At 48.3% G+C, this 22824-nt stretch overlaps 1 pseudogene; it reads right to left on the bottom strand.

The window, feature by feature from the left end:
• Positions 1-8598: 8598 nt before the first annotated feature.
• On the bottom strand, positions 8599-22103 carry LOC111184652 (serine/threonine-protein kinase PLK1-like; annotated as a pseudogene).
• Between the last annotated feature and the right edge of the window lie 721 nt (positions 22104-22824).

Genomic DNA, 22824 nt, shown 5'->3' with positions numbered 1-22824 from the left:
GAGGGGCAGCCGCCCAGCTTTGGAAATCGGGGGCTTCCTAAAAGAGGGGACATCAAAGCTCAAGGTTGTCAGAGGCCTGAGGGAGAGCATTGCAAGGGGCCTTCCAGGCTGAGGGGACAGCATGGGACTCGGCCAAAGGAGGGACAGTGTGGGTTGCCAGGGCCTGTGTGCAGAGAAGCAGCTGGAGCTAGGAGTTGAGGAGGGAGAAGAGAGGGATGTGGCCAGGGCAATCAGTGACCCAGCCCAGGGGGCATAAAGAGAGCTGTAGGTGATGCTCTGCCCCCTCTGAAGCCCACTGCTGAGGCCACCCAGAGAGATAAGTGTGATCCCCGTCAGGACCAGAAGTTCCCTCCGTGCTGTGGAGGTACACAGTTCCTTGCTGAGATGATTTACTCCTGTGTATCCTCCACCCCTGCCCCAGCTCTTTGTCCTCTCCCCCAGAGCTGTTTGATATCAAGAGCTTTAACCTGGGCTGGATTTAGAGACATACAGGGGACAGCTCTGGGTCATCCTGACCTGGCTGTAGAACCACCAAGGCTAAAAATACCTCTAGGGAACAGGCCGGCCTAGACCCTGGGATGAGGGTGCACCCTAAGATAAATACACGGGAAGCCGCCTAGGGCTTCCCAACTCAGGATGTGAAGTCTTCATTCATTCTACCGAAGGGCAGCCTCCCTTGGACAGCCTTTCCCCGGCTTGGGTCATACCTGGTGGCCAAGCCTCTGCTGTGTCTGCAGTGTGCACCTGTGTCCTGCCAAAGAAAGGGGAATTAAAAAACGAAAACAAAAAAGCACACGTGGATTGTGTGCACATGGAAAATACCTGCAAGCCTAGACAGCTGCCGTGAGCCTCGTGGGGACGGGGAGGCCCCTGGAGCCCCGCGCTCTTTGGGAGTGACGCAGGGAAGGCTCAGGGACAGCAGACAGAGTCTCTCTGTTTAGACAGCTCGTGGTGCCTTTTAGGTTTTCCAAAGAACCTATTCAGGGCTCAGAGCATTGGGTTTCTCTTCCCTTTGCCCCCAGACAAATAATTAGAAACTTTATAAGGAGAAGAAAAAGAATTAGATGAATCAGAATACCAGCTGTGAGGCAGCATGGTTGCTAGAAACTCAAGAAAAGGCCACAATAGGTAACATAATTTCCTTGAGAAGTTGGAGGCACCGGGGGCTGAAGGCAGTTTTCCTAGCTGAGGGGCTCAGGTCTCCTGACCCCAGAGGGCCCTGAGGACGGCTTGGGGCTCACCTATTGGCTCACCTATTTTGCAAGACCTCTGCACCTGCCCTCCTGGGTGCAGCCTGGCATATTCACTAGCCATCTGGACCCTTGGAAAGATTGTCGCTCAAACACCTACTCTTTTCCCAGATATTCCTCTGGCTCCTTACTGAGCAATTTCTAATTCTGTGTCTTGTGGTTCCCACGCGACTATCCCACCAGCCTAGGCGTTTTCATTAGAATTCGGCCTGTAGTAATCACGATGCTGGAAACTGACAGAATATTTGGCCTCAAATACACCTACTTTAAAATGAAGGTCCTGGAAGGTCCCCTTGGTCGGGGTGTGGTCATGGAATACGTCCAGGTTTGCCTTAGGGCACCCTCTCCCCATTGTCTGCCCTGGTCCAATTCCCTCTCCATCACCAGGAAGAGATCAAAATGCTTCCCTGCCAGGTGTCAGTGGCTGTGTATTTGCTCTTCCCAAGGGCATCTGTGTTTTATTTAGGATAAGGCGTTACATTCAAGGAAAATCTGGTGGCAGGATCAGGAGACATCAGCTCTCATTCAGGTCTGGGAGATAATCTTGAGGCATTGCTCTTCTGAGCACCTGCAGAGGCTTCCTCAGGTGGGCGTGGGAGCCCCGCAGGGAAGCCTGCCCAGCCCTCCACATGCACGTGAATTCTGTAAAGCCGTGGGTGCCCATCTGTTTGGACCACACGTGCCTGTCAGCAAAAACCTTGTGAGATGCATCCCCCCCGTATGTTTATTAATTTAAAGTATATATTCATATACTTCTGTACTAAAACATTAGGCACATTTTTTAAAGCGTACAACATAGAAATTTTTAAAGAGTAAGATACAGAATATTATAGACAGAGGTTCTGGTATTTTCACTCTGAAGCCCTGAGGGTTTGGTTGCCCCCTATATGTGCACAGCCACTTTGGATACCAACCACCATTTCAAGAGCAAATCCTCACCTTGATGGCATCCATCCCAAACTACTGTGCTGGTACTTGGCCTGAAGAATAGGAAGGTCTTAAAGCAAAACCCCCAGGAGATTCTAATCTGGGAGACAGGGCAAGCAAACTCTCAAATAGCATAAACTTAAACAATTCAAAACCCCATCCGACAGGAGAGCGGACTCCCTAGGCAGTAGTGGCTGTAGGTGCTAAGAAAAGATCAGGTACACTGTACAGAGCCATGGGGTTGCTCATATTCCCTCTCTGGGTCTCCAGAAAAGGACATTTGGCAATATCCCCAGCTCTCTCATGATTGGAATTCTTTGAACCCTCAAAGCTCTTCAGTAGTACTATTATTCCCCACAGCACCAGTGGGTCCACGTCGCTTGAATATTATTTTTGATTTGACCACCAAGATATGATGATGATTCTGTTTCATTTGAAAAGGGTCTGAGGAAGTATACAGGTCTAATTATATATATACATATTTATACATGTGTATTTTTGTTTATTGTTACATTTTGACATTGGACTTTCTATTAAATAATTTTTAACAGATGACCTGGCTTTGTTCTCTTTTGTGCCTTTCTTTCTCCCTGGATCTCAGGGAAGGGGCTGTTATAAATGTCTGCAAAAGATCTTGGGGCCTTCCTGTCCCTCTACTCCTCTGTCTTCTTCCCTACTGTGTGTACGTAAGTTCAAGTTCTGTTTTTACAGGAGATGTACTACATCAAGCACCCACTTGGAAAGCCCCCAACCTTGTTTTCATTGCCTCCAACTTTCAGGGACAGCCCACTCAGCTGTCCCATCAGCTTTCAGGGACAGTCCCATCAGCTTTCAGGGACAGTCCCATCAGCTTCTGCAAATTCATAAATTCATAGATTTGATGAAGTTGCAAAAAAGAGCAATGACAAAAAATGATGCCATGAGCCTCTCAAATCTCTTGTACACTCCTTTCCCTCCACCACACACACACACACACACACACAGTCCTAGATGTGAGACCTTGGACAAGTTACTTAACCTTCCTGAACCTACTTGAAAACAATACTTTTCTCATAGGTTTGATTTGAGGAGATCCCATAGTAAATGCTCAGTAAACAACCACCCACTTCCTGAAGGCACTCATTCAGCCAGCTGACATTTGTTAATTGCACAGTGTATGCCGGGCACTGGGGTCTCCCAAGTAGGGGTTCAGGGATGTGAGGAATTAAGGAATTCCCCTCTCTCCAAAGTCAGATGCAGGGGGAGCAGTATGAAAAATGAGGTATGTGCCTTAGAGTTTCTCCCGTTCCCCACCCTCAAACTCCATGACTATCTGGCACATTCTGGACGCTGAAAACAATTGATTCTCCCACTATGCTCGCCTTCCAGGATCTACCAGAGAGAAATACACACACACATAGTCTCAAAGCATGAAGCCAGAAGCAGTTTCTCTTGGCTCTGTCTTCCCTGTAGCATCAGCCTGTTCGCCTCTGACAGGTTGTCAAACAAGGCAAAAGCCCAAGCTTCTGCCCAGAGGAAACTTGGGACCTAAGCTTGTTCTTTCTAAAACAGTAAGCCTGTTTCTCCCTGCAGAAGCTCGCTTGAAATCACAAGGCCAGCCAAGCTTGAAGGGTTTCCTAACCCCACCTCACTCCCGACTGCACCCCACACACATACACACATGCTGGTCCCCCGTAGCCCTGATTGGGAACTTTGGGAGCTTACTTTAATCTCAAGCCACAGAGAAGTCAAGCTGCAGAGAAGACCGCAGGACTGCCCCTCGTGTCCGCTCCCCAAGCTCTTGTAAGCAATGTCAGCGTCCAGTCCACTGGTCGTAGCTGGACTGAAGCCTGCACGTGGTTGCCTGGAGTTCTCTTACTTGGAAGCGGGAGTGGCGGGAAGTGACACATGAGTGATGGAGGGAAGAGGAAGACTGATCTGATAAAGCCTCATCAACAAATTGGAGGGAAGTGAGTGAAACGAGACCACAAGTGCTCACACTCAGCCTGGCCCAGCAGATGGCTGTAGAGGATGGGTGCTTCTCCTCAGGGGTCTCCCGGCCACCATCACCCCTGCCACGGGCACTGCCCACCCACCATTTCCATCGCGAAAGCTTAAAGTCATCTGGTGAGGAACATGAAGTTTTAACTTACTAGATTCACATCATGTTACCCACTCTCTTGACAGAACCCAGCTTCCATTGGCCACTGCTCTTAGCCGGTCCTCACCCTATACTACCCTGCTGTGTTTATTTTCCTACTCTGGTTCCTGCTCTCCCCTCAGGAAAATTCTCCCATTTCTCCTTATTACAGAAAATTGAACTTCCTTTGAGGTCCAGTTAAAACTGACCACTTGTATGAGACCTCGTCTTATGGCCCAAGACATGCCAATCTTTCCTGCCAAAGAACTCCCCTTTCAGCAGAGGCCAGGTGTTGGGGGGGGGTAGAAGCCCTGAGAGGCTTGAGCCACAGAGAGGTGTGGTGTAAGACTAGGTCTCCAAGTGTAAGGTGAGGCCTAGAAACCAGGTCAAGTTCAAACACTAAGAGCCGAGTTGCTGGTACTGAGGAAGGGTGAGTCCATGGCAGAGGCCAGAGCAGGCAGGTAGCAGATCTGAAAGCTGTGATGGTCATCGAGGGAGTATTCAGGGAGAGAGTGGAGTGGAGCATCTGTGTGCAAGGAGATGCATAAAATAAATAAGCAACAAGGAGATAATGTACAGCACAGGGAATTATACCCATTATCTTGTAATAACATAATGGAGTATAATCTGCAAAAACACTGAATCACTATGCTGTACACCTGACACCAATACAATATTGTAAATCAACTATACTTCAAAAGGAAGAGAAAGAAAGGAAGGAAGGAAGGAAAGGAAGAGAAAGGAAGGGAAGGAGGGAGGAAGATGTGCGCCAAACTATACATTACAAACAATGTTGTAGCATTATTTCTAACGGAAAAACAGAATGCACTCTTAATGCCCATCAAAAAGAGAATGGATACAGGCTTCCCTGGTGGCGCAGTGGTTGGGAGTCCGCCTGCCGATGCAGGGGACATGGGTTCGTGCCCCGGTCCGGGAGGATCCCACGTGCTGCGGAGCGGCTGGGTCCGTGAGCCATGGCCGCTGAGCCTGCGCATCCGGAGCCTGTGCTCCGCAACGGGAGAGGCCACAACAGTGAGAGGCCCGCGTACCGCAAAAAAAAAAAAAAGAGAGAGAGAGAATGGGTAAACAGTAGTTTAGTTAATTTTGTATCAACATGAATAAACCTCAAAAACAGAGCAGTGAGTGGAAAACATGCAGAGGATACAGTATGATGCCACTCATATAAAGTTTGAAAGTTTTCAAAATCGTATCATATATTGTGCGTGAATGCCCTACGTGTATAATAACGTGCATAGGAAAACATACATGGGAAAGACAAATACCAATTTCAAGAAAGGGAGGGGGGAGGGAGGACAGGAAGTGGCACAGGGGAGGGTTAACAATGTCTCAGTCTTTTAAAAAATTAACTGAAGCAGATATGGGGAAATAGGGTGTGTGTTTGGAAAATATTCCCTTTACTCTTTTGTGTGTTCAAAAAAAGACCTCATGCCAGTGACCAGCTGCAGCTGGTTTAGACTCAGAGGCTACCGCCAGCCACGGATGAGACACCAAAGCTTTACAGGAAATGGACATCACTCCTCTCAGAGCTCTGGTAGCTTTGGAAATCTGTGCTTCATCTCATATATTTAGGTCCTCTTCTCTGGTTTTCCCATACAGAGGGCAGATCCCCTGAAGTCCCACAGCACCTAGCAGTGAGCTGCGCATAGAACTGGACTGGACAAACTTTTTTTTGTTGTTGAAGTATAGTTGATTCACAATGTCTTAATTTCTGCTGTACAGCAACATGATTCAGTTATACATATGTATATTCTTTTTCATATTCTTTTCTATTATGGTTTATCACAGGATATTGAATATAGTTCCCTGTACCATGTAGTAGGACCTTGTTGTTTATCCATTCTGTATAAAATAGTTTGCATCTGCTAATCCCAAATTCCCAATCCATCCCTCCCCCATCTCCCTCCCCTTTGGTAACCACAAGTCTATTCTCTAGAGCTGTGAGTCTGTTTCTGTTTCGTAGATAGGTTCGTGTCGTATTTTAGATTCCACATATAAGTGATATCGTATGGTATTTCGACAAACATTTTGTGGTCTGATTTCTCTCATCATTTTCTCCCTGAATGAAACTCCATCAATCACTTCATGTAATTCACATTTGCATAACACACCCTGTCCACGTGCATCTCCCTCCAGGCTGCTCGGCCCACCTGGGGCCTCACACACGGCCCCTCAGACTTGCCCACGACCACTTCCCACAAGGCTCAGAAACCGTGGTCTGCAGTCTAGAAAACGTTGAGGAAGAGGTTTAGCTGGTATGGAGTGACGCTGAAGGACGAGAGAGAATCCTGCGTGCTGGAGGCAGGAACTGCCTAAGACTTAGTGAGTTGTTCAGCACAGTTGCAAACATCAGAGGAGAAATGCCTGCCAGTAGCTCTCCTTCGAACCTGGTTCCCCCAAGAGTTTTATGGCTCAAACAAATGGCATTAACAGGGGATAAATGCTAGGGGTGAGTAGGGCTTGAGGATCACACACACACACACACACACACACACACACACACACACAAATAAAAGAGAAGGTATCACTTGGACAAACATCATTGGTTCATTCTAAGACAAACTTTCATTAACGGTCGACTCTGGGGGGGGTCTCAACAGGGGCTTCACATTAGGTCACGTGGGGAGCTTTTCAGACCACCAGCATCCAGACCTCAGGTCACTTAAGTCAGGATTTCTGGGAGCGGGGCTGGGCATTTTTAAGCATCTCCCCAGGCCACTGTGAGGCACAGGGAGGGTCCCCGGGCTACTTGTCCACCTAGCATGCCACTGAGATGGGCACCAGCAAACAAAGCTGGACAGAATAAACCCTGCTCTCAGGGAGCTACAGAATAGTAGGGCGTGGGTCTGTACACACACTCCAAGGGGCTGTGAGAGCCCAGAAAAAGAAGCACTCAAATCTACCAATCTCTATGGTGAGAATGAGACAGGAAAGGCGGGGAATGTGGAGGACTCCCAGTGACACATGAAGGCGAGTCTCTCTTGTTGATGGGACAATAGAATGAATCAACCCCTAGAAGTCGAAGAGCTCAGGCTAGGGAAAGCCCTCAAGGGTTCATCTGGTGTCCAGACACAATTTTGCTCAAGCCATTCCAAAGAAAGAGAATTTCGTGAACACACCCATCCTGGGCAGGAGGTTTACCCCTCATCGCTGACCTCAGGCAGAAGCCTAAGCCTGCTCCTGCCTTGTGGTCTTCCTCACCCAGCTGCCCTCAGCCCTCAGTACACCCCTGGCTCTGGGAGATGCCTTCAGGATAAAACACAGCATCTAGGGAATGAGTTCCTTCCCCCCAAATTGACAAACCTCAGGGAAGGCAGATCCCACCCCCAGAAAAGCGGGGTCCCTGGTTGCAAGGGACTGAGGGCAGTGGCTGCTCATCCTCTCTGCAGCATCTCTCAGCTGAATAAAAAGAACAGGATTTACACACCCGGGACGTTCCGCGGGGCAGAGCTAGAGTGGGGTGATGGGTGGTGTTATGATTAAAATTGAGGCTGCAGTGGTTGAATGCCTGGTGAGTTTGGGAATTGCCGGCTGGGATGTTACCCAAGATATATGCATCCCCCCATGTGGGTCAGACGGGCTCACGGCTGGAATTTCAAGCACTTGCTCCAATTGTTCCCGGAGTTCTGGTCATTGATATGCTCGGCACTTGGTCACTGACTTGACGCAGGGTTCTTGTGGTTTGCTCTCATATCTGGGACTGAGAGCCTTGAATACAACCAATACAGACAGGATCCAATAAAAAGCAGCTGTAAAGGCTGACCTGCCACCACCCTGCTTCCCAGGGCCCCAGCTGTGGGGTGAGGCTGCCGGGAGGGAGGGATGCTGGCTGGTTTCCCCACAGTCCTTTTGTGTCAGCTGAAGGCTCCCCTGAACACTTCCCGTCTGCTACAAACCAAGGCTGGGGCCCACCGGGATATGAGTCTCCCATGATCAGACTGGAATACAAATGGAGTCGCCAATTTAAAGATCAGGTTAGATGGCGTGGAATGGGAGGGGCACACAAGGAGAAACTCCTTTCCAAAGCCCCGTCATTCTACATGTGAAAATTCAAGTCACTAACAAGGCTCTGTCTGTTTTCAGTTCCCACCCCTTCTTCCCAGGCCCTTGCCCAAAAAAGGAGAAAAGGAAGCTTTAAATCGTCACCCTAAATCCTCTTTTATCTTTGACATAATCTGCCAGGATTTGTGCCCCTGCCAATGCAGTAGGATTCTGGTGCCCCAGGGCCCCCTTTGACTCCTGCCAGGGCCCATAAACATCTCCCCATTCCCACCCCTCCTCCCCCCAGCACACAAGTGGAAGAAAAAAGCTTGAAGATTTTCCAAAATATAAGTAAATAGAGTCATCGGGACAAGTAGGAAGACCTGGGTAAGCAAATCTCTTCACATACTGAAACTTGGTCATAGTCAGAGCTGAGTTCCCTCCCTCAAGTCCCAGATGAGATGAGCTTCTTAGCAGAAGCTGAGTCTACCAAACACTGACAGAGTCCATATCATTGGGGGGAAGTGTGACATCAAAGCCATCAACTGGTCCCCAACTGATCCATCCTCCTAATAGTCACTGCCACATATGGAACAGAGACTAAATGTCCTCTCACATATGCCTCCAGATAACCCCTATAAAGTAAGTTCTGTTCCCTCATTTTACAGTTGGGGAAACTGAGCCTCAGAGAGATTGAGTAACTTGCCCAAGGTCACACAGAAGTATGTGGTAGAACCAGGATCAGGTCATCTGACCCAGAGGCCTGGCTTATAACCATTCGGCCATAGTGCCACTGACATGTGTGCCTTGGGTCAGCACGCCATGTCATCTCAGTCTGGTCATATTCTTTGCCTGGGCCACCATTGAGCCAGCTTCTCGAACTCCTTTCCAGTGTACTCTCGCCTTCCCTTCCTTCAGCTGAAACAGGTACCCTAAATGTGTCTCTCCTGGACCGAATCCACGGAGTGCTCCTCACTAGTGGACATATGCTGCTGTGAGCACGCGAAAGGGACCCCAGGCAGCCCTTCCCTCGCAGCACCTACCACAGGGGGTTCCTTGCTTTTCTTCCCTCCTTCCTCCCTTCCTCTCTCTCTCTCCCTCTCTGCCTTCCCAAGCTTTCGGCTAGTGTTTCCAGCTTTTCTACATGCCAGCTAGATGAGCCATCGGAGTCGGCACTGGTCATTCAAAGGAGGTCTTATAAATTCCATCCTCTTCCCCAAAGACCATTCCTGACAGACCTGTCCCCATGACAGGGTCACTGTAGCATTCTCAGGGCCCTGTCAGCTGAGAGGGTCCCATAGCTCTCAGCAGACGACCGTCTTTTGTCAAAGGCACTTTGTGAAGGACTTAATGCGTTGTCACCGAATTTGTTTACCATTGCTTACATGACTTATTGGGCTAAGAGACAATGAAAGCAGGCATCCCGTATAGCCCATATAGCCACCTCTGCACAGCACCTCCAGAGTACTCAATTCTTGCCGCTAACTGGCTGAGCCAGGTGACCACTGAGTGCACGTGACAACTAGTAGCCAATCAGCGCTCCCCACACCTTTTTAAAAAGATTCACACGTGTTTAATGTATAAAGCCAAGAAAAAGACAGTCCCGAATTCAATAGCAGTATTCTGTACAATTCATACGGTGGGGTTGAGAGGGAAGGTGAAGAGGCCGTAGAACCTACACCCCAACATGTACAAAAATAACTTAATAGCAACTCCCACCTGCAAGGAAGACGTAGCTCTATTTCCAGCCACCCGGTCGGAGTGAGGGGACATATCACAGAAAACCCAGCACAGCGGGGGCTAACCCATAGGTGCCCAAGGGGCTGGTGGGGGTGGGGACGGGCAGTAGTCCTGGGAGGGGCTGTGAGGAGGTCCTGAGGCGATTGTTGGCTGAGCGAAAGCTCAGCAGCTTGTCCACCATGGGTGGGCATAGAAGAGCTGACTTGCCAGACTCCTGGGGCGGCTGTGCTCCTCCAGGAGATTCAGGCAGTACTTGTGGAAATCCGGCTTCTAGTCGATGTAGGTCACAGCTGCCATGCTGGGCACAGGACGAGTTTGCTGCAGTCCTGGAAGACGTTGCAGGATGCAGGGTGATGGTTCTGTGCTTGCAGAATCAGGTAGGCAGGTAGGGTTGCTGGACTAGTTCATCACCTTCCCATGGGTACCCACCTTCAGCAAGTGTTCACTCGTGTAGTTTTGGAAGTGCTTGGAGAGTGATCTTCATGGAGGAGTTGGGATGGGAACTCATGGCGAGGGAGAACTCTGCACCACCATGCTCTATGAACCACAGACTGTCACCAAGGTACCAGAGGATGAGGTGAGTCCAATCATCGGAGAACACCCGCTACACTTTGCTACACGGCTGATGCCCGAGGCTGCACTTGTCCCAATAGTCCCCCACTTGCTGACTCAGAAGATGGGGATGCCGGAGGGATCCTCAGCCTCCTCTTGCCTCACCAGCCCCCTCTCAGAGGGCTTGGAGGCACTCACGCTTTGCAGCCGCTACAGCTGGTGGTGCAGTGGTTGGGGAGTGCAGTGGCACTCTCTGGTCTCCTGGACCACTGGAAAGAGTTTCCCCAGGGAGTCTTGGGCATAGAGTTCTCTAGGCCTTTATTTAGGACTGTGAGTGGCTTCCTGTTGCTGGGATCCAGGCTTCTGAGAGCGATTGAATACCTTGATGGAATGGTGGGGCAGGTAATGGGAGATGGGCTGGGATGTAGCCAGAAGTAAAGAACTCGTCTTGAGCTGCTCATGAATGATCAGGTGGGCAATGCGACCTGTCTGCGGCATCTTCTGGAAGAGGGAGGTGGCCACGGGGTTGATGTGCTTGGGAATCCTGCATACATTCTTCTTGATCCAGAAGTAGGTCAGTTTTAGGCAGGAGATCTCAAAAGGTGATCTACCCACCGACAAGGTATATATCAACATGATGCACCCAATAGGCCCCCCGTCCACCAGGAAACGGTGCCCTTTCTTGCTCAGCACCTCAAGAGCTGTGTATTTAGACAGGGTTTCCTTCTTCTGCTCCCCATCATATTCACCTTTGGTTGCCGGGCCAGATCCCCTATTTTCACCTCCAGATCGTCATTCAGGAAGAGTTTGCCCAGCCTGAGGTCCCAGTGAATAACCTGGTTTGGGTGCGGGTACTGGCAGCCGAGGACCATGTGCTGCAGGTAGCGGCGGACCCCGGGCTGGTTCGTCGCCTTCCTCCGCCGGTGCGGCTCCAGGGTAATCTTCGGCAGCAGCAGCGCCCCAGCACCACCAACATAAAGTTCGTGTCCACGTGCACCTACGACTCCGTGCTGGAGGGCGAGAGGGGAATGAATAGACATCTCCAAGGACATCTTCTCCTTCCGGTGCGGCCTGAGCAGCCGCGACTCAGGCAGCATCTTGTGGCCAAACGCCTCCTTGGCGTCCTCATCCTGTCAGAGATCTCAAAGCTCTTGGCGAAGCCGCCCCTCCCCCAGGAAGCGGCCCGGCAGGCAGCACCGCCGACCGCTCGGCTCCACTAGGACCTCCGGGATCTCTTTTGCCTGCTGGATGGCGGTCGGGGGCCCTGGGAGCCACAGCTCCAGAGATCCCGGCTTTCCCCGGTGGGCCGGTGCCCGCGCCAGCGTCTCTGCAGCGCCGCCGCGCTCGTGTTCCTGGAGTTGCTTGGCTGCGTCCTGGCAGAGAGGTTTGACAGCGCTCCGCTGCTCCCCGAATCAAATGCTGCACCGGGACTGTTGCAAAACCCTCTCTTTTCTTTTCTCTCTCTCTCTCTCTCTCTCTCTCTCTCTCTCTCTCTCTCTCTCTCGCTCTCTCTCTCTCTCTCTCTCTCTCTCCCCCCCTCCCTCCCCCTCCCTCCCTCCCTCCCTCTCTCTCCCTCCCTCCCTCTCTCTCCCTCCCTCCCTCTCTCTCCCTCTCTCCCTCTCTCCCTCTCTCTCTCTCTTTTTTTATCACAACCGGGGAGGAAGAAGCGGGGCAGGGGTGGCTCAGGTCCTCCAGGTACCCTGGGCGGCCCCGCCCCACGTGCAGCCTCCAGCCCCAGGACTGGGTCCTCGGGCAGAGAGGAAATGTAGGAAAGGTGGCTTTATCAGATTAAGCCTCACTAATGAAAATGCTCAGTCTGCCAGCCTCTGTGAGCAAGGCGACCAGCCTCCTGTGTACACAGTGGTTTCCAGGCTGGTAGGTGGTTGTTTTTCCTCCAAACCCTTGGCTAGCTTGTCCTCTCACCCGAGGGCTGTGGTTTGGGGAATGTTTTGACTTGAAACATTCAGGCCCCTGGTGGTATTTGGAGTTGTGAGACCCTTCTGTGCTAAAAGGAAAAATGAATGGTCTATTTAGAGACTGCTAACAATTCACAGTATAAAGCACAGGCAACAATTCTGCTGCTGACAGGCTGGGTTTCTCAGGGTAGTCCCTGGGGAGCTGGCTGGGCGGCAGTCATGGCCCCTACTCTGGGTATTTCATCTGGAAGACCCCCTGCTGGGGTGGCAATGCTTCCAGAAAGCCTCTGCCCTGGTTTTTTCTGGGCCTCTCCTCAATCGCGTCCCAGAACACGCTCCTCCTGGGGCCTGTGCTTGGGCTGTGAATGAGGCCGCTTTTCCTAAATCCGATGAACTTTGCTCTTGACAAAGGAGGGAAGGGTGGTTATTTGGGAATGCCTTGAAACAGCTTCTCTTGGGTTTGAGTTGTGAGATTTTACCTATCGCAGACAGAGACAGAGTTCACCTGAAGGAGGAAACTGCCTTTCCTCTCAAGGACAAAACACACTCCCGGGTGTTTCTGTCACCAGGGTGATGCTTCTTTCCATTGCATCCTAGACTCAGAAGAGAAGGTGAGAATCGCAGGCTTCGAAATCAACACCCAACCTAATTAAAAACTGAACACTTTTCTAAAATACCAAAGCTTGTTTCAAAGCTTGACCAAATTAGGAATGGTGTTCATCTAATTTATCAAAATGAATTCCTTTATAGATAGAAGTAATCCCAGTCAAACTCCGGATAGGCTTTTGTGTAAAAATTCACAAACTGATTCTGAAGTTTATATAGAAATGCAGAGGATCTAGGATAGCAGAAACAATTTTGAAAAAGAAGAATGAAATTGGAAAACTAACACTACCTGATTTGAAGACTATTTTTAAGCCTCAAAAATAAAGACAATATGGATTTGGACACACACACATAGCCTAGGCACACAGTATAGAAAGATAGATTAATGGAATAATATGAGTCCAGATGTGGGCCCACATGTGTATAGTCAACTGATTTTAGACAAAGGTGTCAAGGTAGTTTGATGCCTTTTTAATGCATTGTGTTGGTATGTGATTGGACATTCATATGCCTAAAACTAACCTTGACCCTTACTTCAAAACACATACAAAAATTGACTTGAAACGGATTATAGTAGTAAATGCAAGAACTAAAATTATAAAGCTTCTGGAAGAAAAATAGAAGATAAAACTTTGTGACCTTGGATTAAATAAAGATTTTTAGCTACACACACAAAAATCATATATCATAAAAATAAAAATTGATAAATTAGATTTCATCAAAATTTTAAACTCCTGCTCTTCAAAAGATAGTGTTAAGAAAAATGAAAAGACAAGGCACAGACTGTGATAAAACACGTGTAAAACACTCAGCCAATGGGGGTGCAAAATCATACCCAGTCTGCAGTTTTTTAAAAAGTTAAGCATCCCCGTATCATAGCACCCAGCAATCCCATTCTAAGGTATTTATCCAAGAGAAAGGAAAGCATACGTCCACGAAAAGACGTGTACTCTTAATGTTCATAGAAGCTCTATTCATAATCACCGAAAAGTAGAAACCATTCAAATGCCCATCGATTGGCGAATGGTTTAACAAATTGTGGTATCTTGGTATAAATTGGTAAAAAAAAAAAGTTGATAAATGGATAACTACTGAAACTGATACATGTAGCTGTATGGATGAATCTCAAAAGTATTATGCTAAGTGAAAGTGAAAATCAATCACAAATGACTAAATATCAAATGACCATTTATATGACATAATGGAAAAGTCAAAATTGTAGAGACAGAAAGATCAGTGGTTACAAAGGGCTCAGAGAGGGGAGAAATGGCAAAGGGACATGAGGGTACTTTTTGGAGCAATAGAAATGTTCTGTATATTGATTGTAAATGGTGGTTACACGACTGACTATATACCTTTGTCAGAACTCCTTGAACATATATTGAACACTTTGAAAGGGTGAATTTTATGATATAGAATTATACCTCAATAAATCTAATTTTTAAAAAATGAAATCCCCAAACCAGTTTTGATTAATAGAAGCTCATGAATTTGGATCCCCCTTATCCCTATTTAGTAACAATCTATACCCCAGGAGCCAGAGTTTATACTTGCTCCATCTAAACCTTTAGTATCCTACTAGCAGGAAAGAGGGGGGAACTCAAATTTGTAGGATGTTACCGTGCACCTGGCAGACATCATGCTGGGCATTTGCACGTGATTTTATTTGGTTCTTGTTATGGGCTGAATTGCGTCCCCCAAAATTGATATGTGGAAGCCCTAACCCCCAGTACCTCAGAATGTGACTACACTAGGAGATGGGGCCTTTAAAGAGGGGACTGAGTTAAAATGAGGCCATTAGTGTGGACCATAATGCAACCTGAATGGTATCCTTATAACAAGGGGAAATTTGGACAGACAGGGAGACACCAGGGTTGCGTGGGCACAGAGGGACGACCATGTGAAGAGGCAGCAAGGGGGTGGCCATTTGCAAGGCAAGGCCTCAGGAGAATCCCAACCTGCTAACACCATGATCTCAGACTTCTCACTTCCAGAATTGTAGGAAAATTAATTTCTGTTGTTTAAGCTACCCCGGCTGTGTGTTTTGTCTTGGCAGCCCTCGTGGACTAATACAATCCCCCCAACAATCTGAGGTGAGGAAGGCAGGAGGAAAAGCTCTGTGAGTGCTGGTAGCTTGCTCAACTCCAGTGGCTGGTAGGGCAACCTGGGGAGAAACACAGAACTGACACCCAAAGCTCACCACCACCTAGATTGCAATCGTTAGGAAATCAGAGCTGGTTTCTTCTCATCCTTGAACAATCTGTACTCCTGAACAATCTGTACTCCTTTTTCTCAGTAAATGTTGAATTGATGTAAATAGTTAGAGTAACAAGATTTCAGGATGCAGGAGAGACCTACTTTATTTATTTTTATAAATTTATTTATTTGTTTATTTTGGGCCGCGTTGGGTCTTCGTTGCTGCGCGTGGGCTTTCTCTAGTTGCGGCAAGAGGGGGCTACTCTTCATTGCGGTGCGCGGGCTTCTCATTGCAGTGGCTTCTATTGTTGCGGAGCACAGGCTCTAGGCATGCGAGCTTCAGTAGTTTCGGCATGCGGGCTCAGTAGTTGTGGCTCGCAGGCTCTAGAGCGCAGACTCCGTAGTTGTGGTGCATGGGCTTGGTTGCTGCATGGCATGTGGGATCTTCCTGGACCACGGCTCAAACCAGTGTCTCCTGCACTGTCAGGCAGTTTCCTAACCACTGCGCCATCAGGGAAGCCCTTGTCAATGTTTTTAAATAGACAAAGGGGGGGGGGCAATAAACAGGAAAGGCCCGCAGTCTCTTCCTAGTACCAAGTCCCAGGGAACACATTCCAGGTGAGGAAAGGGATTCTATTTACATTTCTTTCCCTTCTACCACCAACTTATCAGCTTTAGATCATTAAAAAGTCACAGGGGGGCTTCCCTGGTGGCTCAGTGGTTGAGAGTCCGCCTGCCGATGCAGGGGACACAGGTTCATACCCCGGTCTGGGAAGATCCCACATGCCGCGGAACGGCTGGGCCCGTGAGCCATGGCCGCTGAGCCTGCGCGTCCGGAGCCTGTGCTCCGCAACGGGAGAGGCCACAACAGTGAGAGGCCCGCGTACCGCAAAAAAAAAAAAAAAAGAAAGTCACAGGGCCATTGTGTTTCTATTATATTGATCACAACTTTTTTTGTTTGCAAGTGACAGAAACTTAAGCTCAAGCAAAAGAACTAGCAAGTGCAGGAGCAGGTTCTTTCTATGTTTCTGTGTGTGTGTGTGTGTGTGTGTGTGTGTGTGTATCTATCTATCTATCTTTATCTATCATCATTTATCTAGAGTCTGTCTATCTAGGGTTTTCTTCCTTCAAGAATAGCCTCATTTTCTCCTACTATAAATAGCTTCCTCTTTGCAGTCAAGGAAGCATGCTTCTTTGGATCCATCCACATAAAAATCCCAGGAAAAGACTTTGATGAGTTCTCCTTGGATCACATGCCCACTGCAGACCAATCCCTGTGACTGGTGACCAACCCGGGTCAAGTGTCCTCCCATGATGAACAGCACCTTGACTGACAGATCCAGGAAAATAAGAGAAGTGTTCTCCCAAAGGAAGAGATGCTGAGGAAAATCAAACCACACGTCACCCCACGGCAGCCTTGCAGGTGTCCCAGGCAGCCAGGTGCCATGTGTGGGTGGACACGCTGACATCATATCCTCATTCAGCGTAGGAGAAGGTAAACTTTGCATATGCACTTTTCATTTCTTACTGTAACCTCTTTTCTGGGTCTCAGTTTCTTCACCCGTAAAGTGTGTATGTTGGGCTAAATTCACCTTTAAAAGTCCGTTGCAAATATGACCTAGTACTTCTGAGATATTTACACTTAGAATCTTGCTAACATCTGAATAATGGAAATGTCTGTTTCCTTGGTTGATTAACTCATGAGGTAGTTTTGGATATTTTAACTTTGTTGTTGTCAGTCATTAAAAAAAAACAAAAACTTAATCTGTTATTCTGCAAAGAAATCTAATCTTCTTCCAAAGAGCATTTTTCAGTCTCATTCAGAATCTTGATTATTCGGATCATCATCTTTGAAAGAATGAGATATTTGGGGGTGAAGTACTTTAGATTCATCCCGATTTTTAATTCTTAGCCCCAAACATTTTATTATTTCTAATCTATCCTGGAAGCTGCAGGAATGGAAATCATTGCTCCCTTAGATTATCTGGAGCCCCCTTGACCTTGGTAGAGAATAGTATTCCAGGAGGGGAGGTCTCTGAGCCTGAAACAGTGGCTGTGTTATATTTACTGAGTATCCATCAGGTTACTTACGAAGTGCGAGGAAATCGAGATCACTGATGCATCAGTGCTTCACAGTGGTGTGGGACTCTGTGCCTCGTCCAAGCCTATCCGTCTGCCCTACTCCCACCCCCACCAAACCTGGGCCAGAGCAGGACAGGTGTAGAAAAGAGGGCCCAAAAAAAGGAAAATGACTTACGTTCAAGCGCTAGATGGTAAAACTTGAAATTAAAACCCAAGTCTTCTGACTTCTCTCTAGTTCTCCTTCAACATGATCCTCCTCTGTCTCACCTTCACCTCCAGCCACATTCAGAGCCTCCTTCTCCAAGACTTAAAACCAAGCCCAACCCTTCCTCACCCTCAGCTCCCAAGACCTGCTTAGTAGCGCCGCGACCCTGACCACGTGCTATGCTGGGCCTTTCAGCCTTGCCTCCCACAAACATCTTGAGTGGGCAGCGTCACTTCCAGGCATCTGTTGTGTTTGCAGAGAAAGCCCTTTCCTTAACCCAAGCCTAATAATCCAAAGTCTCACTCCCCGAGGGATCTTCTAACAGCCAAGCCTTTGTTTAATTGTGGAGCCTGCCCCCACCCCGAAGTGTGTCTCGGCTCTGTCTGAGGCTCCCCACCTACAGCCCCACTCCCCTGCACACAATGGAAGACCTGTGGCTTTCTTTCACACCCCTGAGGATGTGACAGCGGATGCTGGGGCCGCCTGCCAGCCCCTGGGGCTGCAGAAGCTTCTGCTGGCTGGCTGGGGTGACAGGCAAGGTCAGCATCCGGGTCGATCCTGGACCACAGGGGCTGCCACCTGTTTGGTGTTTCCTAGATCACTGGCTCAGGGAAGGGGTGACCTGACTTCTCCCAGAACCTCCCGCTCACATCCAGCAGAACCTTATTCCTCAAAGATCACAGCTTTCTTCAATGGGCTTGAGTGGCCAAAACCTGATATAGCAACAGAAACTTTCCAACTTGAGAAGAACCCCCAATTGTCCTCCCATTCATTCTTCCGAAGAGACTAGTACAAACCATAGCTAACTGTCCATTTCATAATTTATTTTTTCTTTCATAATAATATTGATTGGACTCACTAGATTCTTGGCAAATTAATGAAGCTGACATGCTTTTTCAGGACCTTCATTTTCCCCATGTCTCAAAGCCCATCATAAATGCTCCCTCATCCAGGAAGCCTCTCCTACAGTTTCTATTTTAATTCAATTTCATAGGACATAGAACCCTCAAGGGTTTGCTACTCACCGCTGTCTCCTCCACTCAGGCCTTGCCTTGGTGACTGGTACTGCAGCTGACTCTGTTATCACTAGACTAGACTTGGACGGAAACATCCAGAAGCAGAGTTTCTAATTCTCCACTCCTCATGCAGACGCCCCCAACCCATCAGCCTTTTGAAGCCCATTGCTTCCCACAGGACATCTCTACCCTCAGTCACAGAGTACTTCGCCAAGAAACCCAGTCTGTCTTTGTCCTGCTGGCCCTGGCCTTCTGAACGTGATAACCAGATTAGTCTTAACGAAACACCGTGATGGTGCCTTGCACTGACTCAGAAGCATGCATTAGTTTTCTACTGTTCCTAGAATTTTTTCAGTCGTTCATCAAGGATTTGTTGAGCACCTACTATACTAATTACTCTGCAGGACCCTGGGGATATAAAAGTGAGCAAAATATAATTGCAGTCTAGATGGGAAGACAAAAATAGGCAAGGAAAACCATAAGTATAATTGGTGCTGTGCCAGGCACACAGAATAGGAGCACCTAGGCTGGCCTAGGAAGGCTTTGTCAGGCAAGGTGGAGGTAAGACAGATAAGCTGAATAAAACCTCCCTTACCTGCGTTCTGTGTCCTTCCATCCTCCAAGCTGTCCCCACTAAGAGTGTCTGCTCTGAGTATGCCACCCCGCCACCAACTTAAACACATTGGCCCCCCTGCCTTCCTCCTTCTTCCTCTAGTCTAAATGGTTTTTCCTGGTGTGGAACTTAAATCTACAACTAAATGGTGAATTCCAGCAGAGCAGGACAGGCAGTCTTTGAGCCAAGTTCAGCTCCATGGTCTGCAGAGGACTGGTTTAAGTGCTTGGAGTAAGTACTCTGGCAGAGATGGTCATCAGTTCATCAGCCAGGCGATGGTTGCCCAGCTAAAGATGACACTTCCCCACCAATCAGAGGGCATGTAAAAGTGGAACATGTAAAAGTGGAGGTGCACCGCTTCCGGGTCTGGACCTTAATGATGCTCCTCGTGCTCTCCTCCATGCCCTCATCCCTCTTCTCCTGGCTGACAGCCACATGTGGCTGTGGCCCTGCCTTGATCATGACCTGCAAAAGAAATCAATATCCTGGTCCTTAAGCTGTTGTATTGTTGGCTCTCTTTGTTGGAGGCTTACCACACCTAATATAATTTCCAGCACGCCGGCTTTCTAGCTTCCACTGCAAGCATGGAAAATCTAGAAACGCTATGCCTGCAATCTTGCAGGGCCACAGTCAGCAGGCCATGAGCCCCAGCCAGGCTCAGACCCCACGGTGCCCAGTGAGGCTGAGAGCTGGTGCCCCTGCCATGGCCCTTGAGCTCTTGCTTTTCTGCCCCTTTACTCTTCCCCATGAACTGCCTGATTCTTGCAGGCACATTTGCAGAAGCATTTGAGCCTCAGAGCAGAACATGATTCAGAGAGTCCTGTGGCTGATGATCCATTTGCCTGGCTCTTCTCTCAGGAGTCTGTCCTGTTTTAAAATCTAACCCAGTTATTTCACCCCTGTTTTAGGACCTGGATTAGACCCAATGCCTCCCCCACAACAAATATTCTATAATATCCCCTTTATGTTCCTTAAATTAAATTAATATTATCCACCTACATACCATTCTAAAAATCAGTATAATGCCCTAATGGAATGTAAAGGCAAAATAAAACCAAAGTCGCTTAGGATAACATCAGATGTGTTTCAATATGTAAAGGTTTGGTGCGACTGTATCAGGAGCCAGCAGGAAGTAGTCAGATCCTCCCGTGCGGAAATCTGACAGCTGCATACGCAGACCGGCACAGGTATGTGGTTTTGGTAACAAATACCACAAGTGTCATTGCCATCAGGGATCTGATTCTTCCAAAAGATGACCAACTCTTGGTAAAGGCCCAAACAAAACAAAAGTCTGTCTTTCCTTGATTTTCCACAACCGTTAAAACATGAAACAAATACTCTTTATGTTGATGAGTAAAATGGAGTTCAGGTTTACTCTCAGACCATTCCAAACACATCCTCTGCTGAGAATACACAGAGGGGCCCCAAGTAGTCATGCAGGGCAGGGGTAGTTCTTGGTTGGGGACACCAGCCAGAGCGTTTCAGCCTGTCCAGCATCTCTGCCCTTTCCCAAATGGTAAGATCATCCCAGGCCACTGTTAAGACAGCCAAATACACTCGGGCATTTCCAAAGGTCCCCTTCCAGCAATTCTTTCCCCATGAGAACCGCTGCTTCAAACCCAGAAGATGCACAGAGAGGCGACGGCGATGTTGAAGCAAATATGAATATGAATCAAGGCATTGCCTCATCTTGATTTTCTGTGACTCTCTGGACTTGGTAGGCTTGTGTTCAGCAAAGCCATGGGCGATGGTCAGAAAGGACTGTGCTGGGGCCCGCGGTGAGTGCGCTGCTTTTCCCTCTTTGACTTGGGAGAGGAGGAAGTGGCCGCTTTCTCCCTGCTCCCCTGGAAACGCTGCAAGACAAGCTCTCCCTCCTCGTTTCTGTGTTGAAAAAGGAGGTATAGATAAAGCCAGAGTCCGAACCTGAATGAAATTCAGTTCTCCCATCCCTCTCATCTCCTGCCTATTAATAGCCTCTTGGAACGAGTCACATTTGAGACGTTTATTCACCACCTCTGAGAGCGTGTTCACCTAAAATAGTTCCCGGGCCATTTTTCTCGGCTGCTGTGATGCTGCGCAGCCCAGAGGGACACCGGTTTCTCAAAGAAATGTGCGTTCAACCCGGTTCCACCCGGGCTGAGGTGGAGCCCAGAGTCAAAACACCAATCGGCTTCTCACAAACTTAGAAAACATTGCATATGAACGCTTCATCCTCTGGACCCTTCCCCAGGCACCAGACTCTTGGCTTCTCCTTACTGAAGAAACCCCCTACTTTCTCCTCAGGCCTTGTTGTTGTCTAAGCTCTTATATGGCTCCCCGTGGCCTTCTGGACAGGTACTGCAGTGGTTACAGATGTGTGCAATGGAGGAACAGTAACAGAGAGAAAGTGAGCAAGGTGCACTTCTTCTCAGGACCCTCCTTGGTCCTCAGATCCAATCCCCTCTGAGCAAATGTCTCACTTTCCTCATTTCATGCCATTCCACCACCTCATTTCCTCCTCTGTCCAAAACCATCTTTAACTGTCTGATGGCGAAGGATCTGACTTGACAGGACGATTAAATATTAATACCGTGATTGAAGAGTCTGTGTGCAAATCAATTAAAAATAGGACATGTGGAGCTGAGACGTTTTCAATCTATTTTTTTCTTTCTGTCAGGAAAGCTGTAGAGCTCAGACCCCGGTGCCCTGGGGCTGGGATGGATCCCAGAGAGCATCCACACCTTCTGCCCGTTGGGTACCCGGTCACCACCCTCCTCAGGTGGGGCAGGTGAAGGGGCTGATGTGGCCTTTCTCCTGCCAGGAAGACGAGCAGGGACTTGAGCGCAGATCACTCCCTCCATCAATCTCCTCCAGGACAAGATGCCGCCTTCTCTGGCTCCCATCCCGTGCCAGCTTTCATCAGATGTTTGTCATTATTTGCTAGTTTTGTTTACACCTTGTTCTAGAATGTGAGGGCATACATTAAGGGCAGGAACTGTCCTCTTCATCTTTCCATGCAGATCCCCCCCAGTCCCTGGAATCTGGTGCACAACGAATAATTGTTTGTGAAAAGAATCAGGAGGGCAGAAATCTGCCACTTTGTTACTACTTCCTGTTTCCAGCGGTAAATCTGTTGAATAACAATTAAAAGCTCAATTCTTCTACTTTCTTCCAAGTCGACTTGAGGTGGCATATGAGTGACAATATAGCGTAGTCTGAGAAAGTCCAGGACAAATGAGGATTTATTCCTGTAAAAAAGAAGAGAGGACAGCTCCTTCCAAATCCCTGACACAATGTGGGTCTTAGGTAGATGGACCCCAAAATAAATTCATCGCCACATAAGATCAGAAAAGGCATCAAGATCCATTGCAAAATAAAGGCTCTGGGACATTCTGTGGTCAAGAAATCCACTTAACATCCTTTAAGTTGGCATTTCCCAAATTTTGTTTTGTGGAAACATGTTAACATCCTGTAGAACCAGGCAAAGGGTGGCCCAGCAGATCTCTAAGTTCCCTTTCAGCTCAAGTATCCCATAGCTTTAGGTCTTTAAAAGGCAACAGTAGGAACAAGGAATTTGAAGTCAGAACACTTAAGCTTGATTTCAAGCACTGCCTCTCATTAACT

Source organism: Delphinapterus leucas, chromosome 1 (genome assembly GCF_059928025.1).
Source record: "Delphinapterus leucas isolate spDelLeu-1000000601 "Yukka" chromosome 1, BTC_Dleu_Yukka2, whole genome shotgun sequence".
Lineage (NCBI taxonomy): Eukaryota > Metazoa > Chordata > Mammalia > Artiodactyla > Monodontidae > Delphinapterus > Delphinapterus leucas.
The sequence above is the reverse complement of the archived record's forward strand: the minus strand, read 5'-3'. Positions and strand labels throughout refer to the sequence as shown.